Below are 23,829 nucleotides of genomic sequence, written 5' to 3'. Positions count from 1 at the left end.
TTGAATAACACTATTAATTACTTGATCTGATTGACATTTAGAGAACACCCAACAATAGCAGAATACACATTCTTCTCAAGTGCACAGAGAACTATTTTCAGCCATAGACTTAATAAAATTCAATAGGATTCAAGTCATACAACCTATGTTCTCTGACCACAGAAAAATTAAATTAAAAATCAACAACTAAAAGATCCTTGGAAAGTCCCCAACAATTTGGAAACTAAACAACACCCTTCCATATAACTGGCAGACTGAAGAAGACATCAAAAGAGAAATTGAAAAGTATTTTGAACTGAATGAAAATGAAAACAACATATCAGAATCTGTAGATGCCATTAAAGTAGTACTTAAGGGAAAACTTACAGCACTGAATGTCTGTATTAGAAAAAAAGAAAGGTCTTAAATCAGTGATCTCAACTTCTACCTTACAAACCTAGAAAAGAAAGAGCAAAGCAAATGTAAAGCAGAATAAAGGTAGTAATAAAGACCAAGGCAGGAACCAATGAAATAGAAAAGAAGAAAACAATAGAGAGAATCAAATAAAACAAAGGCTGGTTTTTTTCAGAAAATCAATAAAATGGACTAAGCTTTAGGTAGACTAATCAGGAAAAAAAGAGAAAAGACAAATTATCAATATCAGAAATACAGAGTTGACATCACCACATATTCTACAGGTATTAAGGATAAAAGTAGGTCTTTTTATAGTTCATAAGTGTGATGATTGAGTATTCACACTATTTTGTGACATGTGCCTCCTTCAAACCTTGTTACGACTACAACATATTACCCATCTGACATGAAAAAAAAAACAAGAAAAAAAAGATAAAAATAAGATTATTGTGAATAGGGTGCCTGGGTGGCTCAGATGGTTAAGCGTCTGCCTTCGGTCAGGTCATGATCCCAGGGTCCTGGGATCGAGTCCCGCATCGGGCTCCCTGCTCCTTGGGAGCCTGCTTCTCCCTCTGCCTCTCTCTCTCTCTCTCTGTCTCTCATGAATAAATAAATAAAATCTTTAAAAAAAGATTATTATGAATAATAATAACTTTATGCCAATAAATTTCACAACATAGATAAAATGGACAAACTCCCTGAAAGACATGAATTACCCCAGCTCACACAAGAATAGATAACCTAAAAAGCCCTATATCTATTAAAGAAGCTGAAATTGTACTTAAAAACCTTCCCACACAGAAAATCCCAGGCCCACATAGCTAGAAGAAATAATACTAACTCTCTAGAAATTAGTATTTGTACTAATTCTATAGAAGGAAGAAATAATACTAATTCCACACCAAATTTTCCAAAAAAATTGAAGAAGAGGGAGTACTTCCCAACTCATTCTATAAGGCCAGCGTTACCCTAACTCCAAACCCAGACAAAGATATTACAAGAAACAAAACTATAGACTAATATCTCTTGTGTATATAGAGGCAAAAAAATCTAAACAAAACTTTAACAAATTGAATTTAATGGCATAAAAAAGGATAACACAACATGACCAAGTGGGGTGGATTCATCCCAAAATTGCAGAATTCGTTTAAAGTTCGAAAATCAAACAGTAATTCACCATATTAGCAAACCAAAGGAGAAAAGCCATATAATCATCTCAATAGAGACAAACGCTGCATTCGACAAAATCTAATATTTATTACTAATAAAAATTTTTGGCAAGCTACGAATATGAAGGAACTTCTTCAACCTGATAAAAGACATTTACAAAATACTGACAGCTAACATCATATTCAATGGTGAAAGACTGAATGCTTTCCCACTAAGATCAGAAACAAGATAGAGGGATGTCTTCTGTCACCACTTCTATTCAACATTATATATAGATACAAAAATTATAAACATAATTTCAACAAATTAAACAATATATAAAAAAGGATACTACATCATGACCAAGTGGGATTCATCCCAAGAGGGATTCAACCCTGCAAAAATCAATCAATGTAATTCAACATATTAGCCAACTAAAAAGAAAAACCAGATGAAATCATATTTCTAAAAAAGAAATAAAAGGAGTCCAGATTGGAAAGAGAGAAGAAAAATTGTCTTTTTCATAAATAACATGATTGTCTCTGTAGAAATTCCAGTGTAATATACAAAAAAATGCTACAAAAACTAATGAGTTTAGGGAGATACAAGATACAACATCAATATACAAAAATGAGTTGAATTTCTATATACTGGCAATGAACAATTGGAAATTGAAATTTTAAGATAGCATCAAAAAATATGAAAGACTTAAGGATAAATGTGACAAAATATGTGAAAGGTCTTAAACTGAAAATGACAAAACATTGCTGAGAGAAATTCAAGAGACCTAAAAGAATAGAAATGTAAGCTTTGTTCATGGGTCCGAAGACTCAATATTGTCAAGACGTCAACTCTCCCCAAAGTGATCTGTGTGTTCAATGCATTTCTAACAAAAATCCCAGCAGGTTTTTCTTTGTCCCAGAAACTGACAAAGTGAAAATCATAATGAAATGCAAAGGAACTAGAATTCCTAAAAACAACTTTGGAAAAAATACTATATGATTTTGAGAATTACTGTAAAGCTACCATAATTAAAACAGTGCAATATAAGCATAAAGATGGACAGATTAATGGAATACAATCGAGATTCCAAAAATAAAGGCACCTACCTGGCTCAGTCAGTAGGACATGTGACTCTTCATCTCAAGGTCATGAGTTTGAGCCCCACATTGGGGGTAGAGTTTACTTAGTAAAAAAAAAAAAAAAAAAAATTTTAAGATTCCAAAAATAAAATCATGTAAATATGACTTTTGACAAAGGGACAAATGCAATCAAGTAGAGAAAGGATAGTCTTTTCAATAAGTAGTGCTTGAACAACTAGTTATTCCTTAAAAAAAAAACACCTCATCTTAACATGTACAAAAATTAACTCAAAATGAATGACAAACCTAAATGTAGAACTTCAATCTATAAAACGTCTAAAAGAAAATACAGAAAGAAATCTTTTAAACTGGACTTCAATAATTAAAACTGCTCTTAGAAAAACACTGTTTAGAAAATGAAAAAGCACTAAAACCAGATAAAGACACCACAAAAAATGTGAATTATAGGCAATATCTCTCATGAATATAGATGCAAAAATCCTCAACAAAATATTAGCAAACCGAATCCAACAATACATTTAAAAAAATCATATACCACAATCAAGTGGGATTTATTCCCAGGATGCAAGTGTGGTTCAATATCCACAAAACAATTTACATGATATGTCACATCAATAAGAGAAAGGATAAAAAACATACGATCATATCAATAGGTGCAGAAAAAGCATTTGACAAAGTACAGCATCCATTCATGATAAAACCCTCTGCAAAGTAGGTCTATAGGGAACAAACCTCAACACAATAAAGGCTTTGTATGAAAAAAACCACAGCCAAAATCATACTCAGTGGGGAGCAACTGAGAGCTTTTCCTCTATGGTCAGGAATAAGACAAGGATGTCCACTCTCACCACATTTATTTAATATAGTACTGGAAGTCCCAGCCACAGCAATTAGAAAACTTAAAGAAATAAAAGGCATCCAAATTGGTAAGGAAGAAGCAAAACTGTCACAATTTGCAGATGACATAATGCTATATATAGAAAACCATAAAGACTCCACCAAAAAAACTACTAGAACTGATAAATGAATTCAGTAAAGCCACAGATACAAAATCAAAGTACAGAAATCAGTTGTATTCCTACAGGCTACTAATGAAGCAGCAAAAAGTGAAATTAAGAAAACAATCCCATTTATGCACCCAAAACAATAAGATAGCTAGGAATGAACTTAACCAAAGAGGAGAAAGACCTATACTCTGAAAACTATAAAACACAGATGAAAGAAATTCAAGATGATGCTAAGAAATGGCAAGATAGGGGTGCCTGGATGGCTCAGTCTAGTTAAGCGTCTGCCTTAGGCTCAGGTCATGATCCCAGGATCCTGGGATCGAGCCCTGCATTGAGCCCTGCATCGGGCTCCCTGCTTGGCAGGAAGCCTGCTTCTCCCTCTCCCACTCCCCCTGCTTGTGTTCCCTCTCTCGCTGTCTCTCTCTCTCTCTGTAGAATAAATAAATAAAATCTTTAAAAAAAAGAAAGAAATGGCAAGACATTCCATGCTCACAGATTGGAAGAACAAATAATAGTTAAAATGCTTATACTACCCAAAGCAATCTACAGATTTAATGCAATCCCTATCAAAATAAAAAGAGCATTTTCACAGAACTAGAACAAACAATCCTGGGGTGCCTGGCTGGCTCAGTTGGTAGAGCAAATGACTCTTGATCTCAGGGTCGTGAGTTTGAGCCCCACATTTCATGTAGAGGTGTAGAGATTACTTAAAAAAAAAAAAAGGTGTAGAGTAAACAATCCTAAGATTTGTATGGAACCACAAAAGACCTTGAATAGCCAAAGCAATCTTGAAAAATAAAACTGGGGGTATCACAATTCCAGATTTCATATATTGCAAAGTAGTAATTAAAATAGTATAGTACTGGCATAAAAATAGACACACAGATCAATGGGATAGAACAAAAAAACCCAGAAATAAGCCCACAATTCTATGATCAATTAATTTTCAACAAAGGAGGAATGAATATACAATGGGAAAAAGTCTCTTTGACAAATGGTGTTGGGAAAACTGGTCAACTATATGCAAAAGAATTAAACTAAACCACTTTCTTCCACCATATGCAATAATAAACTCAAAATGGATTAAAGACTTAAATGTGAGACCTGAAACCATAAAAATCCTTGAAGAGAGCACAGGCAGTAATCTCTCTGACATTGGCTATAGCAACTTTTTCCTAGCTATGTCTCCTGAGCAAGAGAAAGAGAAGCAAGAATAAACTATTGAAACTACATCAAAATAAAAAGCTTCTGCATAGTGAATGAAATAATCAACAAAACTAAAAGGCAGCCTACAGAATGGGAGAAGATATTTGCAAATGACATGTCCAATAAAGGGTTAGTATCTAAAATATATAAAAAAACTTATACAACTCAATACCCAAAAAACAATCCAATTAAAAAATGGGCAGAAGATATGAACAGACATTTCTCCAAAGAAGACACGCAGATGGCCAACAGACACGTGAAAAGATGCTCAGCGTCACTCTTCACCAGGGAAATGCAAATCAGAACCACAGTGAGATATCACCCCATACCTGTCAGAATGGCTAAAATCAAAAACTCAAGAAACAACAAGTGTGGTTGGTAAGGATGTGGAGAAAAGGAACCTTCATGCCCTGTTGGTGCAGCCACTGTGGAAAACAGTATGGATGTTTCTTACAAAATTAAAAATAGAACCATCCTATGACCCATGTGTATACATATGCCAAAATGATCAAATTGTGCATAGCACTATGGAAACACATGGGATAATGTTGTTATAATCTGTAAGTGGAAGGTGCCTTTATAAGCATGATCAATACTCATAAATTACAAAAGAATACACAGATACATTTAAAATATTTTTTAAAAATTGCATGGCAAAAGCATAAAAAAAGTCAAAAGACAAATTTGGGGAAAGCATCAGCAATATTACAGATAAAAGATTAACGTCCTTAATGTAAAAAAAGTTTACAAGCCAGTGAGAAAGTTCAACAAACCAATAGTAAAATGGGAAAAATATATGAAGTAACAACTTATAGTTAAGAAAATGTAAAGGGTTGGGGCGCCTGGGTGTCTCAGTCGTTAAGCGTCTGCCTTCAGCTCAGGTCATGGTCCCAGGGTCGTGGGATCGAGCCCCGCATCGGGTTCCCTGCTCCGCGGGAGGCCTGCTTCTCCCTCTCCCACTCCCCCTGCTTGTGTTCCCTCTCTCACTGTGTCTCTCTCTGTCAAATAAATAAAATCTTTAAAAAAAATGTAAAGCCATCATTATTTTATGAGAAGATCCTCATTCTTATAAAATAAATGAAATTCAAATGCCAATTAAAATCACACTGAGAGAATTAGTGAACAGACTTTCAATAATTGCATTGTTGTGAGTGTGGGATAACAGTCAATCTTCTACTTAGCTAGTAAGAGTATAAATTAGTATGATTTCCATTGAGGATAATTTGGCAATATTATCAAACCTTAAAAAATGCACATTGCCTCTGACCCAACAATTCTTCCCTAGATATTTATTCTACAGATATTCAAGCATATGTGTCTACAAAGACATTCAATAAAGCGTCATTTGTCATAGGCAAATCAGAAATGAATTGCCCTCGATAGGACCCAAATATACTTGTATGCTTGTAAAGGCATAAAATATCTCAAAGATAATACATAAAAACTAATGAGAGTAGTTACTTCTGGAAAAAAGAACTGAATGGCTGAGGGACAAGTGTGAAAGGAAGACCAAGTTTTCACTATATATCTATTATTTCCTTTTAAATTATGTAATATGTACATTTACTACCTCTTCACAAACAAAATAAAAAGTAGTATAATTAAAATCTGGAAGTTCTTAGCGATGTTGATAGGAAAAGCATGTTTAAAGAGAATTTAAAATTTAAAAATATTTAATTTAAAATTTAAAAAGAAAGTCAATTGCAAACTCTAAGTAAAACAAAAAACTTTTAAAAACGTCGCATGAAATATGAGGCAAACTGTGTGATGTGATTTGAGCAAGTTATGCAGTTTAAGAAAGAAGAATCCACTTGGCCTTGATGTTTGTTTCATTCTCTTTTGAATAACTCGGGTTTAGAGATGTGGAAGTAGTTTATCTTCTGAGCAAATCACTCTGTATTCTGTAGGAAATAATATTTGCATGAGCATAAACTATACATCATAAATTTATTGATCTCAATTCTTAGAATCAATCCATAGATAAAATGCAGAAAAATTAATTATACTGACAGAAAAAAATGCAAACGGTATAAACCCTAACATTATAAATGTAAGGGTAGTGAAGAGAGAAATTGAGTGGTGGCTAAGGGCATAGGGTGGCAGTGAGGGGAGAAGAAGAGGTGAAGACTAGTTTGAGGGTGCTGTTTTTCTCGTACTACTTTGTAGTGAATCAAGAGTTACTACCTACATTGATAGAACAAGAATTCAAAGGTATTTAAATTTACAATGATAAAGGTACCCGGGGCTCAGTCCACAGGGCATGAGACTCTTGATCTCAGGGTTGTGAGTTCAAGCTCCACATTGGGCGTGGAGCCTACTTAAAAAAAAAAAAAAAAAAAACTTAATGATAAGCAATAGAAAAATGGGAAATAATATAATTAAGAAAGCACATGGAGGTAGAAAGCAATGGAGTGTCTCAATGAGGTATATTTCTCAACATTCATAACATGAAGTTAACAAACACCAAATAAAGTAAATAAATCAAGAAAGTGTTATCTGCGTAGAGTTCACAATTATAATACTAACTACCAAAAGAATTAAAAGCAAACTCTTGAAGGTGATAAGACATGGGTGTAAAGGAGAGGTTTGAGGGATGGAGCAGGAAACTTTTATCTTTTTTCCATTTAATACCATTCTGTACCTTTTGAATTTTTTGACCAAGTTCATGTATTACCTTTATAATAGATATTCCTTATACAATTTTATCATTTTAGTTTTGTTTAATTTTAGATTTCAGGCACATGAGGAAAATATAACGTATCTATTTTAAAGTTTTATGGTCTGACCATTGCTGTTTTCCAGATAAAGCTAAGCTACTTCACAGCCAAATTCCACACGGTGGTATTTTCCAAAGAAACACTAACCCGCATCCAAAAATAACAGTAAAGCAATTTAAATCCTTACAGCACTGTCATGAAAACATCAAAAGGGGATTCCACTCATAATACATAACAAAACTTCTTAAAATCTTCTTTCTCTGACCCTCTCTCAATATCTCACACCATATGGTAGCTTCTCCCAAATCTCTATCCTTCTCTTGAAACTTCCACTCCACACAGCCCACACTGCTCCCAGTCTCCTTTTACTCACCACTTTCCTCCCTTTCCTTTGTGGGCCCGTTCTCTTCTAAATATCTGCCCATTCAAATATAAATCAGGCTTCCTCTATATCCATTTCAGACCTTACCACAAGGGTCTTTCTTCTTAGTCTGGGGAAACCAGCATCATTGTAATGTTATTCCTAAAAGAAAATCAAATTCTAATTTCCAAAGGATCTGCCCCGAACAAACATTTGAGACATATTCTGCTGGAATTTAGTTATGAAGCTGTAGGTTTCTCTCCTACAGGCATCCTAAAGATAAGAGCTGGGTCTTATTCATTTTTGTATTCGGGTAGATAATGACATGCTTCACACATAGTAACACTTCACCACCAAGGCACATTTTACTGTTGAATTGTAATTTGGAATTGAGCTTTTATGGGAGAGAGTGGGGGAGAAGAAGAGGAAGGAAGCTAATGTTTACAGAGTACCTACTAGGGAGCAGGCACTATGCGTTTATGGTGACGATATATCTTTCTACCTTCTTTTCTGGATCAGTAATTCTCAAATTGGAGCAAGAAAAAGCAATGTGGAGGAATACAAGTAGTTTGAAAAAAACCCTCCATGTGATGCTATTATTCCTGACTGTGTGTATAAGCACACACATCATAAAACACTCACATATCCTGACAGATATAAACTAAGACACTTCTACAAACAGTAATGTGTCCAAAATACTGTTTGGCCTTAAGTGTTGAGGATGGGAGAGTAAGATAAAGAACCATGGATGGAAACTCTGTGTTTGTGTGTATTTGTTGTATCTGTCTATATAACGCATACAAACTCAAAGATGCCCACTAGGGGCGCCTGGGTGGCTCACTCGTTAAGCGTCTGCCTTCGGCTCAGGTCATGATCCCAGGGTCCTGGGCTCGAGCCCCACATCGGGCTCCCTGCTCGGCGGGAAGCCTGCTTCTCCCTCTCCCACTCCCCCTGCTTGTGTTCCTTCTCTCGCCGCGTCTCTCTCTGTCAAATAAATAAATAAAATCTTAAAAAAAAAAAAAAAAAGATGCCCACTAGATGGCAAGCCCACATTTCAAATGTTAACAATTACTGTGATGCCCCTGCTGGGCATTTTAATAATTCAAGCCAAATTCCTATAAGGCCGAGGTATCACATACAGGTTAAGAAGTATACAAGTTAACTTTGTGGTGATGGTCTTACAAATACTTCCTAGAAATAGAGTCTGAATTTATAGCTCCACAGTTTCTAAAATCTGCTGACTTGTTTTCCAGCCAAAATATAGTATTAATGGAGGTAAATTAAATTCCCTTATTAGATCATCTGATTTCATAATTTGGCTTCGATATGAATTAATTGCAGGACTAAAGCAAGTGGCAAGGCCAGGATTTGACCCCACGTAGTTTACTCACAGAAGCCAGGCCTTAACCGGGATGCATCTCCACCCTTCTCTAGGATGAAAGGGAAGAAGCCAAAGAGGAACGCTAGTGCCCTTCCCCCTAGGTTAGCCACCTCCCTCTGTTCCTCCCTTTACCCCCACATCACTGCCAGCCTTAGCTGACAATGCCTTGCTCAAAATTCTCCAGTGGCCACCCCTTACAGGATCAACTCTGAGCTAGCACAAGCTGGATACGCCACCAATCTCTCCCACACCCAACCCCACTGATTTGTTTTCATTCCCTGAACAAGTTCTGGGCTCACTCACCTCCACGTCTCTAGAAATGCTATCCTTGCAATCCTGGAAAACCTCACCCCTGCTCTCTGCAGGAACAAGTCATCAGCCTTCAGGATTCCCCCACGGTCACCTCATCAAAGGTGCCCACTCGGACTTTGCCAGGAATTGGGCCCTCCCATTTCAATGCTCCCATCAAGCCATTTATCTCATGCTTTGGCAATCGCCAGTGTGCCTGGCTCTCCTGCCACCGGAGGGAGCACTCCAGGGTTGGTGTCTTTGCAGCTTTGTGTCCTCAGCACCAAACCTTGTGTCTGGCCTACAGAGGACGCACAGTAAATTTGGCTGCTTGAATAAATGAATAAACACAAGAGTGTAAACGGTCAGACTGCCGACTCTCTTAAAAATCCCAGCGTTTGGGTCATGGGATATAGAGGGAGGTAACTCCTACTGAATCCCTTGCAGAGGTGTGGACTGCGATGGAAGAACAAGGGGCCAGAGCCAGAGAGGCCTGCTCAGGGGGGGTTGCAGGGCTATTACAGTGAGTCCACAGAGCTTACTTGCTCTGGTGTCCCAAGGATAGTTCTTCAAAACATTAAAATACATGGGAAGGAGTCCCCCTCACAACCTTCTATATCCCACCATCCTCTACAATCAGGTGAATCCCTGGCTATTTTTGTAACTACTCTCTTTGATTTCCTTTGGAACTCTCCTTGACCTCCTTTGAAATGAGCCTTCTTTGCTTAATATCAATGCCAGCTGGAGATTCAGATATTTTCTGGGGGCTCCACCAAGAGATATCTTCCGAGATTTCTTGGCCATTAGAGAAACTGGTTTCAGTGCAGGACTTGGGAGCTAGCTCTGCTCATTAACTATGTCAGCTACATTAGTCAGCTAGGGCTGCCATAGCAAAGTACCACAAACTGGGTAGGTTAAACAACCGAAATTTATTATCTCACAGTCCTGGAAGCTAGAAGTCAAGATCAAGGTGTTGGCAGGGTTGGTTCTTTCAAAGGGATGTGAGGCAAAATCTGTTCCATGCCTCTCCCCTAGTTCCTGGTGGTTCCCTGGCAATCCTTGGCATTTCTTAGCATCACCTCAATTGCTGCCTTTGTCTTCACATGGCATTCTCCCTGTGTGCCTGTCTGTGACCACATTTCTGTATTTTATGTAGCAGATACCAGTCGTATTGGATCAGAGACCCATCCTACCCCAGTTTGTCCACATCTTAACTTAATTACATCACAACCACCATATTTCCGAAGAAAGGTCACCTTCTGAGGTCCTGAGAGTTAGAACCTCAACATATGATTTTTGAGGGAACACTATTCAACTCAGAACATTGGCCATATTTTCCACAGCAAAAATTAGGACACCCTCATTTCCATATGGTGTGACATTAGGACAGAATGTTTGGAATCAGGACTATCTGGGAAATGTGGGGGTTTAGGGAACATCATTTTTAAAAGTAATCCAGGCAAGTGCATGTTAATCTGCAGGGTTTTAAAACATCCCTAAGTAGTGGCGCCTGGGTGGCTCAGTCGGTTAAGCGCCCGCCTTCGGCTCAGGTCCTGATCCCGGGGTCCTGGGATCGAGCCCCGCATCGGGCTCCCTGCTCAGCCGGGAGCCTGCTTCTCCCTCTCCCACTCCCCCTGCTTGTGTTCCCTCTCTAGCTGTCTCTCTCTCTCTCTGTCACATAAATAAAATCTTTTTAAAAATTAAAAAAATAAAATAAAATATCCCTAAGTAGATATCCAATTGAAGAAGTTCTAAGTACCTAGAATTAGAGCAGACACCTGTCACTGCTGTAAATCATCAGGTCCCATGGAATCAGAGAGGACTTCCCATGAAATCAAATCAACATAAAATGAATAGATGCTAGATAGGGAGATAGACACACACACATATATCTTTGAAAGAGTGCACAAGTAGGTGAGATTTGTGGGGGCGCCTGGGTGGCTCAGTCGTTAAGGGTCTGCCTTCAGCTCAGGTCATGATCCCAGGTTCCTGGGATCCAGCCCCGCATGGGGCTCCCCGCTCAGCGGGAGGCCTGCTTCTCCCTCTCCCACTCCCCCTGTCTGTGTTCCCTCTCTCGCTGTCTCTGTCTCTGTCAAAAAATAAATAAAATCTTTAAAAAAAAAAAAAAAAGAAAAAAGTAGGTGAGATTTGTGTACATTCTACTAGCTTCTTTTAAGAGCATATGGAGAATTAATTACTTGTGTATTGAGGATTGAAAAAAGCAGAATGTTCCCTGAAATAGAGGTAAGACTTTTCAAATGTGATTTTTATTACAAACTGGTATCATTTTCCCACCAAGAACAACCCCCACGACCTTGTAAATATATATACATAAATATATAAATATATATAAGGTATAATATATATATACGTATATATAAGGTATAATAAAAAACAACAGAAATATATTATCCAATTTCCAATTTCCAAGTGTTCACAATTTTAGGGGTAGAATTATATACTGAAGATAACTTATATCTGTAACCTATTATAACTCCTGCCCTCAAACTAATTTTTGCATACTGTGTTCCCAAGATAGAAATAAAAACAGGTCTGGGGACACCAGAGATGCAAGAAAAGTATGTTAAAAAAAAAAAAAACCTCACAGGGCCATAATGGAGCCACTTAAGTTAAAGCCCCAGGTCAGTAAACCAAGACTTAATACCTAAGCTAACTGCAGTTCCAACCCCCCAGGAATGCAGCCTTTAACTAGTTAACATGGGAACTTCCTGGTCAGCACTAGGAAATGTACTGATAGACCCCTTCCATTCCCCTTAGGAGGGCAACCCTGCCCAAAACAATGGCTTCTTTGCTAATCACTTCCTTTTCTCTGCTCCCTCTTTTACCTTTAAAAACCTTTCCCTTTTGGCAACTTGATGGGGCTCCTTTCTATTTGCTAGATGGGGATGCTGCCCAATTCATGAATCATTTAATAAAGCCAGTGAGATCTTTACATTTTACTTGTTTGAATTTTTGTGACTCAACAGATTTGGTGGCAGCAACAGGATCCAAAGTGAACTCATCTGGCAACATTCGGGAACAAGAAACACAGGTGTAGCCCCCTGTGAACACTTCTGGGTTCGCTGTCTTTCTCACCGTCTCCAAGGGCCCTTGGTGAGTTCCTCTTGGTTGAGTTCCACTCTGTTTGTCTTTGAGCTTTGGATCTAATTGGCTTTCCCTTCCAGGGCAGGGCAGCTCAAGTTGACAGATGGTTCTGCCTGGAGCCCAGCTGAGCTGGCAGAAGTGTCAACCAGAAGCCAAGCCCCAGATGTTCAGACCCCAATTCCCCAAGTAGAAAACCCCAAGACCTTACTTAGCTCTGTCCCTGGATTCCATGCTGGGAACTGTTGGTGGCAGCTGCAGTTCTCATGCCTTGGGGTTGGCTGGATCCATCCCTTCTGCAGTCCAACATCCCATGGAAATTGGTGGTGGTGTGCAGGTGGTCCTGTGGGCAGGATGCCATAACATCTCTTGGTCACTGCCGATATATTAAGGTGCACATGTTTGTCTTGTTTTGTGTATATAAAAGGTATTACTAAGGGAATCTCAGAAATCAGAAAGCGGCAAAAATTGGTAGGCCCAGGTCAAGCATTTAAAGGCTGTTTGTTAGAGGGCTTGCCACCTCAAAAAGACTCCCGTAATAGGGTAATTTGGTCTGAAAACAGGTTGGGTGGACCCGCCAACTTCAAAACCTCATGCAACGAGGTACGCTATAAAACATTCCACAATTCCCAACCCACAGCCTGTCCCTCTTCTAGGTATTAGTTTGGCTCTGAGAAAACCAAAAGTCCAGGTAAAAGAAAGGGGATCCTTTACATCCAAGGAACTGAGCCTGCCACTTTCAAGCATACCTGTTTATGTTATGTCCAAGAACTAAAGTCCCGGAAGTTGCAGATTATCTACAAAAATGGCAAAATCCTACTAAAAGCAACCTAAAATTACAATGGCCCTTATGGGGGATGTTGCAATTAGATAAGACCATTTAAGAAGGGCACTTAAAAGCAAGGGTCCCCAAAGAAGACAGAATGAAATACCTGTTTTAATCAGCAAGCAGAAGCTTCCAAAAGGTTTTGAAATTCCAAAATAGCTTCCTTGAAAGTTTTGCTGCAAAGAGCTGATAAAAAAAAAAAATGTAAAAGACACAGAGAATCCCTTCTTGGCCTTTTGGCTAAGATCAAGTGTAAAAGACACAAGAGGTACCAAAAACAAAAAGCTGTAAAACTGATGTAATTCTTAATGCTTCCCTTTTTATCCTCCTTTATTTGAATACTCGTTCTAAGTTTCCTCTGAATTGACTTTACCCGACCATAAAGGCCATTCAAAGTTCGTCTATCCTTTACCATCCCGCAAATTTCCCCTATTTATCCCAAACATCTTATAAATTATTGGCCTTAAGAAACCAAAATCCTTCTTGGAGAAATTTATATTCTTTGTGGGCCTCTTTTTTTTTTTTTAAGATTTTATTTATTTACTTGTCAGAGAGAGAGAAAGAGAGCACAAGCCGGGGGAGTGGCAGGCAGAAGGAGAGGGAGAAGCAGGCTCCCCGCTGAGCAGGGAGCCTGATGCTCCCTGAGGTAGAAAAATTTTTCTACCTCTGGGTGTTATTGATAAAATTAATTTGTAAAACAGTCCTTTGTAGTTGGTTTAAAAGCAAGCACTTGTAGGTTTGGGTATTCTAAAAATTTCAGAAAGATCTAAACTAATCCAAATGTTTTTCAGGTTCACATAATCTGGGAAAATATTCAGTATTAAAGCAAATTTAAGGTTGTTGGTTTGCCTACAATAGACATGTCTTTAGAGTTATCAGCATTAAATATAAAACGTTTATTCTGCCTGGATTTACTGAAAGTCAAAAAAGTTCATACTATTTATGTTGCAAAATTTGCCAGAAAAAATAACTTAGAATAATGGTTGACTTTGTCTAATGTGTAATGAAGTTTTTGTGAGTAACCTAAACATAAGAACAAGTAAGTTAAATAGATGTAAATAAGATAAAAAGGTTTTAGATAAACTTTCTAAATAGTTTCCCCCAAATCTTTTTGGTAACCTGAAATCTAAAAGTTTCATTAAGGGAGGAGTTAAGTTCATTAAATATCTAAATCATTTCCAAATAAGATAATATAGTGAAACATTAATTATTGAACATTAGTTTATTTACTTTTTGTTTCCTTATTACAAAGAAACTAAAGATAAATCTTGAACTGTTGATAAACATGTTTTGTGCTTTTTCAGAGATGATACAATGAAGAAGAACATTTCTAGAAATTATAAAATGTATTCATAAATTTATCTAAAGAATACTGGTGTAACAGTTCACAATTTCTTACTTCTTCCACTAGAAATTAGTTTCTAAGGGTTAAGGATTCTAATTAATATATGTGGTTAAAGCTATTAAAAATAATAAGAGAAATATCTCTGTATGCAAGAAAAGTAGGATGTGTGTTTTCTGTAAAAGAAGGTATGGGAAATAGAAATGCATTTTTGTCAAGGGAAAAGAAAGAAATTTTGTCCTAAAGTGAGACTGGTTGTTTAAAGAGGGACAACTTAGGACAAAATCTGAATGTAAAAAGAAAGTTGTAGAAGATTTATGAAAAAGCAATCCTTGGAAAGAAGTTTTATGTATGGTCAGTACTGGCTAAGATTAAACTAAACTTAGGTAGATAAATGAGTTTTAATATCAAAAGTATACTGAGGCAAAATTAAAATTTTGTTTTCTCTTTGGTAAGAGGACAAAGTTTTCTTGGACTACTGGTCTGCTCTTAGTAAGAAATTGTAAACAATAGCTTTTCTTTACCTTTAAAGTTATCTGCTTAGAAAACAAGGATTCTGTGCTTTGCCAAAATAATTTCTTATGTTTATTAGGTCTTTGATTACTTAAGAAAATTAAGTCTTAATAGTAAAAGAATTAAACTTTGTTCACAAATATATAACCTGCATTTCCCTTTAAGATCTTTTATTGTCACTTAGATTAAACCGATAATTAGGTATTATTTCATAATGATCTGTGATCCTATTTAATCAGATGTTCAGATCTTTTGCTATTTTTGACATACTTCCAAAAATCAAATTCTAAAGTGAATTCTTTTGACCACAGTCTAACTGAGGAGATCCAGAGGGCCCTGGAACATTTCAAGGTTTTGTTTTCATCGTAAGTGAGAGATAGTAAGCCAAATAGGCTTATTTAGTATGTTAAATTACATGGGAAACATTGCCAAATAAATGATGCTAAACCTTCTTTGACTATATTTGTGTAGGTACACATCATTAAAATAACTGTTCTAGAGATTGTATGAAACTCCTAGAAACCTGATATTTCTTAATACGCTATTAACGTAAAGTGTTGTATGTCATGGAAATAACCAAATTTCCTTGTCATTTTCATTGTAATGAACTATCAGATCTTTAGCCATGGTCACTTTTAAGTCCCTTGTCATTTACAGTTATTGTTTTACTCTAATGCTTTTGCAAATGTGTCTTTTCCAGTGAAATTCATGGAAAGGAATCTGACAAGTACTGTAGAATACAGATTTCTGATAACCTTCAGCTTATACAACGAACTGGCATTTAGAAACTCTCAAAGACTGTCCTGGAATCTCCTCGGAAGGGACTCTCCTGGGTCCTCATCACTAACATATGGCAGACCAACTTCAGGGACTTCACCTTGCCTATACACATCACAGCTGAAGAGGGCTCCACCTGACACCTACTACTATACAAGAGTTGAAAACCTCCCAATCAAACTGACCAGGAAGAGAAGTAGCCGACATCAATGTAGACTGCTTCTGCCCCAGATTCTGAGTCGACTTCATACTAACTAAGCATGAAACTCTGGCTACCCCTTCTTGTCTTTACTCTGACCCTGCCCTGTAAAGATAATGCCACCATCGGCATCTTCCAGGCTATTGCTAAAGGGGGTGAGCTTTGCCTTTCAGGCTGCTGGATTTGTCATCAAAAACCTCGATCCGTCCATTAACAGGGCCATGTTAGTGAAGGTGCCCTGACAGGGTTTTGTCTGTGTCTGTCTCTGTGGTGGTTATCATTCCCCTCGTGTCTTTGAATGCCCAGTTGCTGGTGGCCAGGCTCAGCAATGATTCCTCCATTGTGCCCCTCACTTTTTTTTTCTTTTTTAATTTTATTGTTATGTTAATCACCATACATTACATCATTAGTTCTTGATGTAGTGTTCCATGATTCATTGTTTGTGCATAACACCCAGTGCTCCACGCAGAATGTGCCCTCTTTAATACCCATCACCAGGCTAACCCATCCCCCCACTCTCCTCCCCTCTAGAACCCTCAGTTTGTTTCTCACAGTCCATCATCTCTCGTGGTTCGTCTCCCCTCCGACTTACTCCCCTTCATTCTTCCCCTCCTGCTATCTTCTTCTTTTTCTTTTTTCTTAACATATCTTGCATTATTTGTTTCAGAGGTACAGATCTGTGATTCAACAGTCTTGCACAATTCACAGCGCTCACCATAGCACATACCCTCCCCAATGTCTATCACCCAGCCACCCCATCCCTCCCACCCCCCACCACTCCAGCAACCCTCAGTTTGTTTCCTGAGATTAAGAATTCCTCGTATCAGTGAGGTCATATGATACATGTCTTTCTCTGATTGACTTATTTCACTCAGCATAACACCCTCCAGTTCCATCCACGTCGTTGCAAATGGCAAGATCTCATTCCTTTTGATGGCTGCATAATATTCCATTGTGTATATATACCACATCTTCTTTGTGCCCCTCACTTTTCACAAGCAAACTGAGACATCTCATGGGGCAACTCCCCTGGATTTACATTGTCTTGTTAAAAAAAAAAAAAGACCTACTAGGACATATTCATGACTCAGGATTTGCTTCCTTTGGCAGGGCCCTACTTCCCTGGTTAGGGGTAAATGCAAATGAGAATATGATCAGGAACTTCTCCTTCACACTTAACTATATTGCAGAATCCATTGCTAAGACAATAGCTGCTGGACAAAGATCCTTAGATTTTTCTGGCCAAAGTTGTTCTTGATATTGGATAGCACCTGATGATCTTTTAGCCGAGCAAGGAGGCGTCTGTGCTGTAGCCAGCACCACCTGCTGCACCAGTGTGAACACTTCTGGGGAAGTTCAAACCCAATTACATAAGATCACCGAGCAAGCCACTTGGCTTAAAAGGGAGACTCCAACAGGGTCTTTCTTTTACTTCTTTGATTTTGATTGGCTTGGGTCTGGAGACCATGGCTTCAAAATGTACTCCAGACATTGGGGAATCATCCTGCTTTTAGTAATCATGCTAATCTCCCTGGTGCACCGTATTCTCTCAAAAGCTTTAAATGCATGTTCGCAGCTGCTAACATCCAAGCAAATGATCTCCCTAAGAGAGGAACATCAGAAGAATGGAGAGGATGATGGGCTTAAACACTGAGAGTGAGAAGTCATAACCTGTGACTATTACAGAGATGAAGCAAAAATGTCATGACCGGTGAATAGCTCACAAAAAAAAAAAAAAAAAAAAAAAACCAGAAACAAAAACAAAAACAACAAAGGCTGGGAGAACTCTGGAGCGGTAGCTGAGAGTGGTGTTAATGCCTTAAATTTTGATCACATTTCAAGTAGGCTGAGAGCCTGATCAAAAAGGAGGAATTATTAAAAAGAAAACCACAGGGCCATAATGGAGCTCCTTATGTTAAGGCCCCAGGTCAGTAAACTAAGACTTAATACCTAAGCTAACTGCAGTTCCAACCCCCCCAGGAATGCAGCCTTTAACCAGTTAACATGAGAACTTCCTGGTCAGCACTAGGAAATGTACTGATAGACCCCTTCCATTCCCCTTAGGAGGGCAACCCTGCCTAAAACAATGGCTTCTTTGCTAATCACTTCCTTTTCTCTGCTCCCTCTTTACCTTTAAAAACCTTTCCCTTTTGGCAACTTGATGGAGCTCCTTTCTATTTGCTAGATGGGGATGCTGCCCAATTCATGAATCATTTAATAAAGCCAGTGAGATCTTTACATTTTACTTGTTCGAATTTTTGTTATTTAACAGTGCGAGCCACAGTCAGAACTGCTTCCCCAATAGCCCACAAACTGCAGTATACCTTCCGTGTGAGAAAAACTTTAACAAGAGACAGTTTTACCGTATCTGAGAACTTTTCCACTTTTCTAACAAACGTAAATTCTCTCAAATCATGTGGAAATAAGAAAGATAAAATAAATTAATTAAAATAAAATAAACTTAAAGTCATAAATGTGTATTACATGGGATATCCTTGTAATGGGAAATAGGAAAAGACCCTGAGAAGTTGGATAATGATGAAGGAAATGGAAGAACTGCTCAGTAAGGAGACAGTAATCAGTGTTTGTGTATGAGCACTAACTTAGGTCCAGGCAAAGGGGTAGGCTGTTTCCGTATTTAATCCTCTCAATAACCCTACCAGGTAGCTATCCTTACCTCCATTTAACAGATGGGGCAACTGAGCCTCAGAGTGGTTACGTGATTTGTCCAACCAAGGCCATGGGGTAAATAAGTGGCAGAAGCAGGCATGGAATCCAGGTCAGCCTGAACCCACAGCCCATGTGCCCAGAGCTGGTGAGGGGCCTGTGGGGGATCTGAGGCTTTCATGAAGTACCTGCACAACACCTCCTTCTCAGAGAGAATGGAGTAGCAACACCAGGCATGTGGAGGAAGGTTGGAATGGCCTGGGAGGAGAGGGAGGAGGTAGATTAAGGGGCATCAAGGCTTCACAACAACTGTGTATTGGGAAAACAATTTTGTTCAAGAGGGCTATTTATAGGGATGTTTTTCCTCAGCACTCCCTTCCCCCATCTCCTCCCTTTTGTGTTAAAAGGCGCCTGGCAGATTGGTGGAGGGTTACAGGCAATGCACAGGAAACTCTGGAACACAATGCATGGGGCGGGGACAGATCCCCACCCACCTAGGAACACCGCTAGCTCCGCACTCAGAGACCCTGCGGGGGGACGGCTGGAGCTCCCAGACAGGTCTCTGCTCCTCTTTTCTTCTTTCTCCCAGACGGAAAGAAGTCACCATGCCCAAAGGGGTGCAGAACAGAGTAAAATTAGGAAGCAGAGGCAGAATAAGAGGCAACAGAACAAAGCAAACAAACACCAACATAACTGAAATCGGCCAGGTAGCCAAGTCATCCCCTACCCAAGCGGACGCCTGAATTCTATGAGGAGTCCAGCTTTTTCCACCCAAGTCTCTCTTCAGCTTTCAAACTTGCAAGACACAGAGTGTGGAGTGGGAGAAGTGATCCCAAACCCAGCTGCTGAGAGGGACCCCAGAACCTCCTGGACCCTCGGGACAGACCCAGCCAGGCCTGTGGGGACAGCTGCTTACAGGAACAGCCTCTCATACCCTTCCCTTTGGGCCACCAGACAGGGGCCCCCAGCCAAAAAGATCCACATTCAGACTTAGAGGTAAAGGCCAGACCCTGGGCGGATTCAAATGTCTGTCTACTAGTGATTCAACCCACAGCACTTGGCTCTCCCTCTGGCCTTGTGAAGTCTCTCCACATGAGACTGGGAAGGATGCTTCCTGCGGCTGTTTGGCAGCGTCCCGCGCCCTTGCTGGAGTGGGACAAGGCGGTCTTGTGCTGCCTGGTTTGCTCATCGCGTCTGAAACACTAAAGACTCATTTAGCGCTACGCTGTGCATCATGGGTCAAATGGCATTACAGTTTTCAAAACACTCTGCAGAACACAAAAGATTTCCAAACCTCTTGTGTTTGAACAACATTCAATGCAAAGAAATTAGAGTCTAACTAAAATACTGGTAGGAAAAGACACTTCTCAAATAATTTCAAACAGTCTGTGCAGATGTCTCATCTAATTTCTAGGCCTAACCTCTTCACTCCTACCCAGTCCTGCATTTTACACAAAGGGCATTTCCTCCTGAAAGCTCTGATAGTGTCACCAGCTGGACCACAAGACCTAACCTTTACTTCCCACCTGCTTGGACTCACTGACTTTTGTCCCACATTTTTTCTTAAGCTCTTCTTTCCAGCTTATCTCTTAACTCAGGCAAAAGACCCAATGGGCATAACATCCTGTGATGGAAACCGAAACTGCTCCTCAAGCAATAAAGACTGGCTCAGACAAAGAGCTCCTGCTGGCCCAGACTACCCAGACCAGTATGAATTTAACCCTGACTCACACTTGCCCAGATGGACCGAGGGACTGACAACCACCTTTACTTCATTCTAATAGTCAGATCTCCACCCAAGGAGCACAAGCCTCATTTACATAACATACAATTTATGTAAAGGCATGATTCCTTAAGGTGCATGCGCCACCTTCTGCCCGCCTCTACATATGATGACAAGGCTCCCCGATCTAAATATTCATCCTAACCCTAACCCGATCTAAATATTCATCCTAAATATTCATCCTAAATAAAAGGAACCCATTCACCCTTGCTGGGGAGTCACGGCTTTGGAAATTATTCCCCATGATCTCCTTATTTCCTGCAAATAAAGTTTCCTTTGTGCAACAACTCACCTGGTGTAGTTTCTTTTTCTTTTTCTTTTTTTTAGAGAGAGAGAGTGCATGCAAACACAGAAGCAGCATGGGGGAAAGGGCTGAGGGGGTGGGAGAGAGAAGAAGAATCTTCAGCAGCCTCCACACCCAGCGCGGAGCCAACTAGGGGCGATCCCATGACCCTGATGAGCTGAAATCCAGAGTCAGATGCTGAACCAACAGAGCCACCCAGGCACCCCTGACATAGTTTCTATCTGCGACTCACCACAGAGTGAACTCATGTTAGTTTGGTTACAGTAGGGCCCTTGACATATAGAGAAGTTTTATCTTTCGGCAAAAAAATAATTTTTACCCTCACCAGCCCCCAATCTTTTTAAAAGTTTTTATTTATCTATTTATTTAGAGAGAGAGAGAGAAAGTGCATGCACAAGCAGGGGGAGGGGCAGAGGGAGAGAGGGGATTCCAAGCAGACTCCTCACTGAACCTGGAGCCCGATGCTGGTCTTGATCTCACAACCCTGAGATCATGACTTGGGTGGAAACCAAGAGTCAGATGCTCAACCGACTGAGCCACCCAGGTGCCCCACCAGCCTCCAATTTTATAAACTTGGGGTCATCTTAGACTCTACTCTCTCCTACATTTACTCTTTTAAATAAAAGTCTGAGGTTCTTAAATATTAGGTAGGGGTACCGATCAATGCAATCGTTTTTATCTAAATTCAATTAGTCAACTTATAGTACATCATCAGTCTCAGATGTAGTGTTCAGCGATTCATCAGTTGCATGTAACACCCAGTGCTCATCCCATCATGTGCCCTCCTTACTGCCCGTCACCCAGTTACCCCATTCCCCCTCACCGATCCAAACAATTTTATTATAAAAAGTCAGCAAAACTTTATTTTTTTATAATTAAATCTTTTTCTTTTTCACTATTCCCTCACTGTCTGCCCTTTCTATCCCAAAATGCCTAGCTGATGGTGAAGCCACTGAACCGCATTCTCAGCTGGGGAACTGGCTACAAAGCAGGGTTTCCCCATGCTTTTTTCTCCTCTTGAGTAATGCAGCTTTGCAGTTCTAGGAACTGAAAGGGAACTAAACTAGACAATGCTTCAGAGAGAGAGAGAGAGAGAATATCATGCGTAATAATAACTATGTCTGCTCTTCAACTTTTGAGCTAGGAATAGGACCATGTGAGGCCCTCCTCCTCTGTTCTTCTCACTGCAACGGCTTGCTCTTGGAAGCCCACTCTGAGGCAAAACTGACTTTCGTGGGCATAGAGGTGGTGGAGCAACAGGAGCCCAGCTGGCTTGTTTCAGGGTGTATTGCTAGTGGGCTGCCCCTGCTTCTGGACCTAAGACACTGATTCTGGTTCCTTGTCCCTTCTCATCTGTCAGGGGGGGCCTGTCTTCCACTCTGTCCTGTTTGATTCGAGAATGGTAATGTAGACCTCCTCCAACCCTACTAGGGATGCTTCGTCTACCTCATCTGAACACTTAGAGGCCACAATCTGCAGCATAACCTAGATCTGGGAACTCACGGCACAGAGAAATGCAGTAATGGAACTTGGGATGTATAGCTTTTCTAGAAGTCCTTTTGCTGTGGCTCTCCCCGTCCTCTACTAGCTTTCAGACCCTCGGGGCACTGGCGTCCGCACCCAGGGTAGGCACAAGGCCTGTCTCATAGAAGAGCCTCACCCAACAGATTAGTGTGCTAGAGCTGCCATAACAGAATACCATAGACTAGGGGGTGGAAACAACAGACGTTTATTTTCTCACAAGTTTTGGAGGCTGGAAGTCCAAGACTGAGGCATCACAGGTTAGGTTTCTCCTGAGGCTTCTCTCCTTGCCTTGTGGACAGCCACCCTCCCACGGTGTCCTCACACGGTCTTTTCTCTGTGGTTCACATTCCTGGTGTCTCTCTGCATCTTCATCTCCCCTTCTCACAAGGACACTAGTCAGACTGCATTAGGACCTACTCTAAAAGCCTCGTTTTAACTTAATCACCTCTTTAAAGGCTTCCAAATACAGTCAGATTCTGAAGTCCTGGAGGTTAGGGCTTTAATACATGAATCTGGCAGGGGAGGCACAATTCAGCTCAAAACATCCAACAACAGGTGATAAGACCAGCATTTTTAAGCTGGAAACAGGGAAGACGAAAGGAGAAGAGAAAACCTACCCAGCGGGAGGATGAGCTGACATTCTCTAACCCAGAACAGAGAATTCAGAACACTCTAGAACTGCTAATTGCTGAAGAGCCCGGGTGGCTCAGTCAGTTAAGTGTCCGACTCTTGATGTCAGGGTCCTGGGATGGAGTCCTGGGTCCTCATCGGGCTCCACAGGAAGTCTGCTTGAGGATTCCTCTCCCTCTCCTGTGCCCCTCCCCCCACTCGTGTGTGCATGCTCTCTCTCTCTCTCTCTCTCTCTCAAATAAATAAATAAATCATTAAAAAATAAAATAAAATTGCTGATTGCCAATTCTAGTTTTATGGCCAAGTAAAAGAAAAGGCTACCCCACACATGACACTAAAATCTCCCCATACCCCCTCTCTGTCTTCTGTATCTAATTTATTTATGGCAGAGAAAATTACTAACATCACTGGCGAGGGAAGCAGATGGCACCCTTTGATAGGCAGCAGTCTTAGTTGCCGATAAGGGAAATCGTAGGCAACAGCAAAACTCTATGGTGGGAGCTCCATATGAGTGAAGTGCTTTTTGTCCTATGATAATCTACTGAAGGGATCATTTA

General features: G+C 39.8%; 1 non-coding gene across 1 annotated transcript; it reads left to right on the top strand.

Moving 5' to 3' along the window:
- Positions 1–696: 696 nt before the first annotated feature.
- Positions 697–800, top strand: LOC113919124. The gene has a single exon (XR_003518851.1). It is a non-coding gene; the product is annotated as a small nucleolar RNA U13 (small nucleolar RNA).
- Positions 801–23,829: the final 23,029 nt, after the last annotated feature.

This window comes from Zalophus californianus, chromosome 1 (assembly GCF_009762305.2).
Source record: "Zalophus californianus isolate mZalCal1 chromosome 1, mZalCal1.pri.v2, whole genome shotgun sequence".
Lineage (NCBI taxonomy): Eukaryota > Metazoa > Chordata > Mammalia > Carnivora > Otariidae > Zalophus > Zalophus californianus.
The sequence above is the reverse complement of the archived record's forward strand: the minus strand, read 5'-3'. Positions and strand labels throughout refer to the sequence as shown.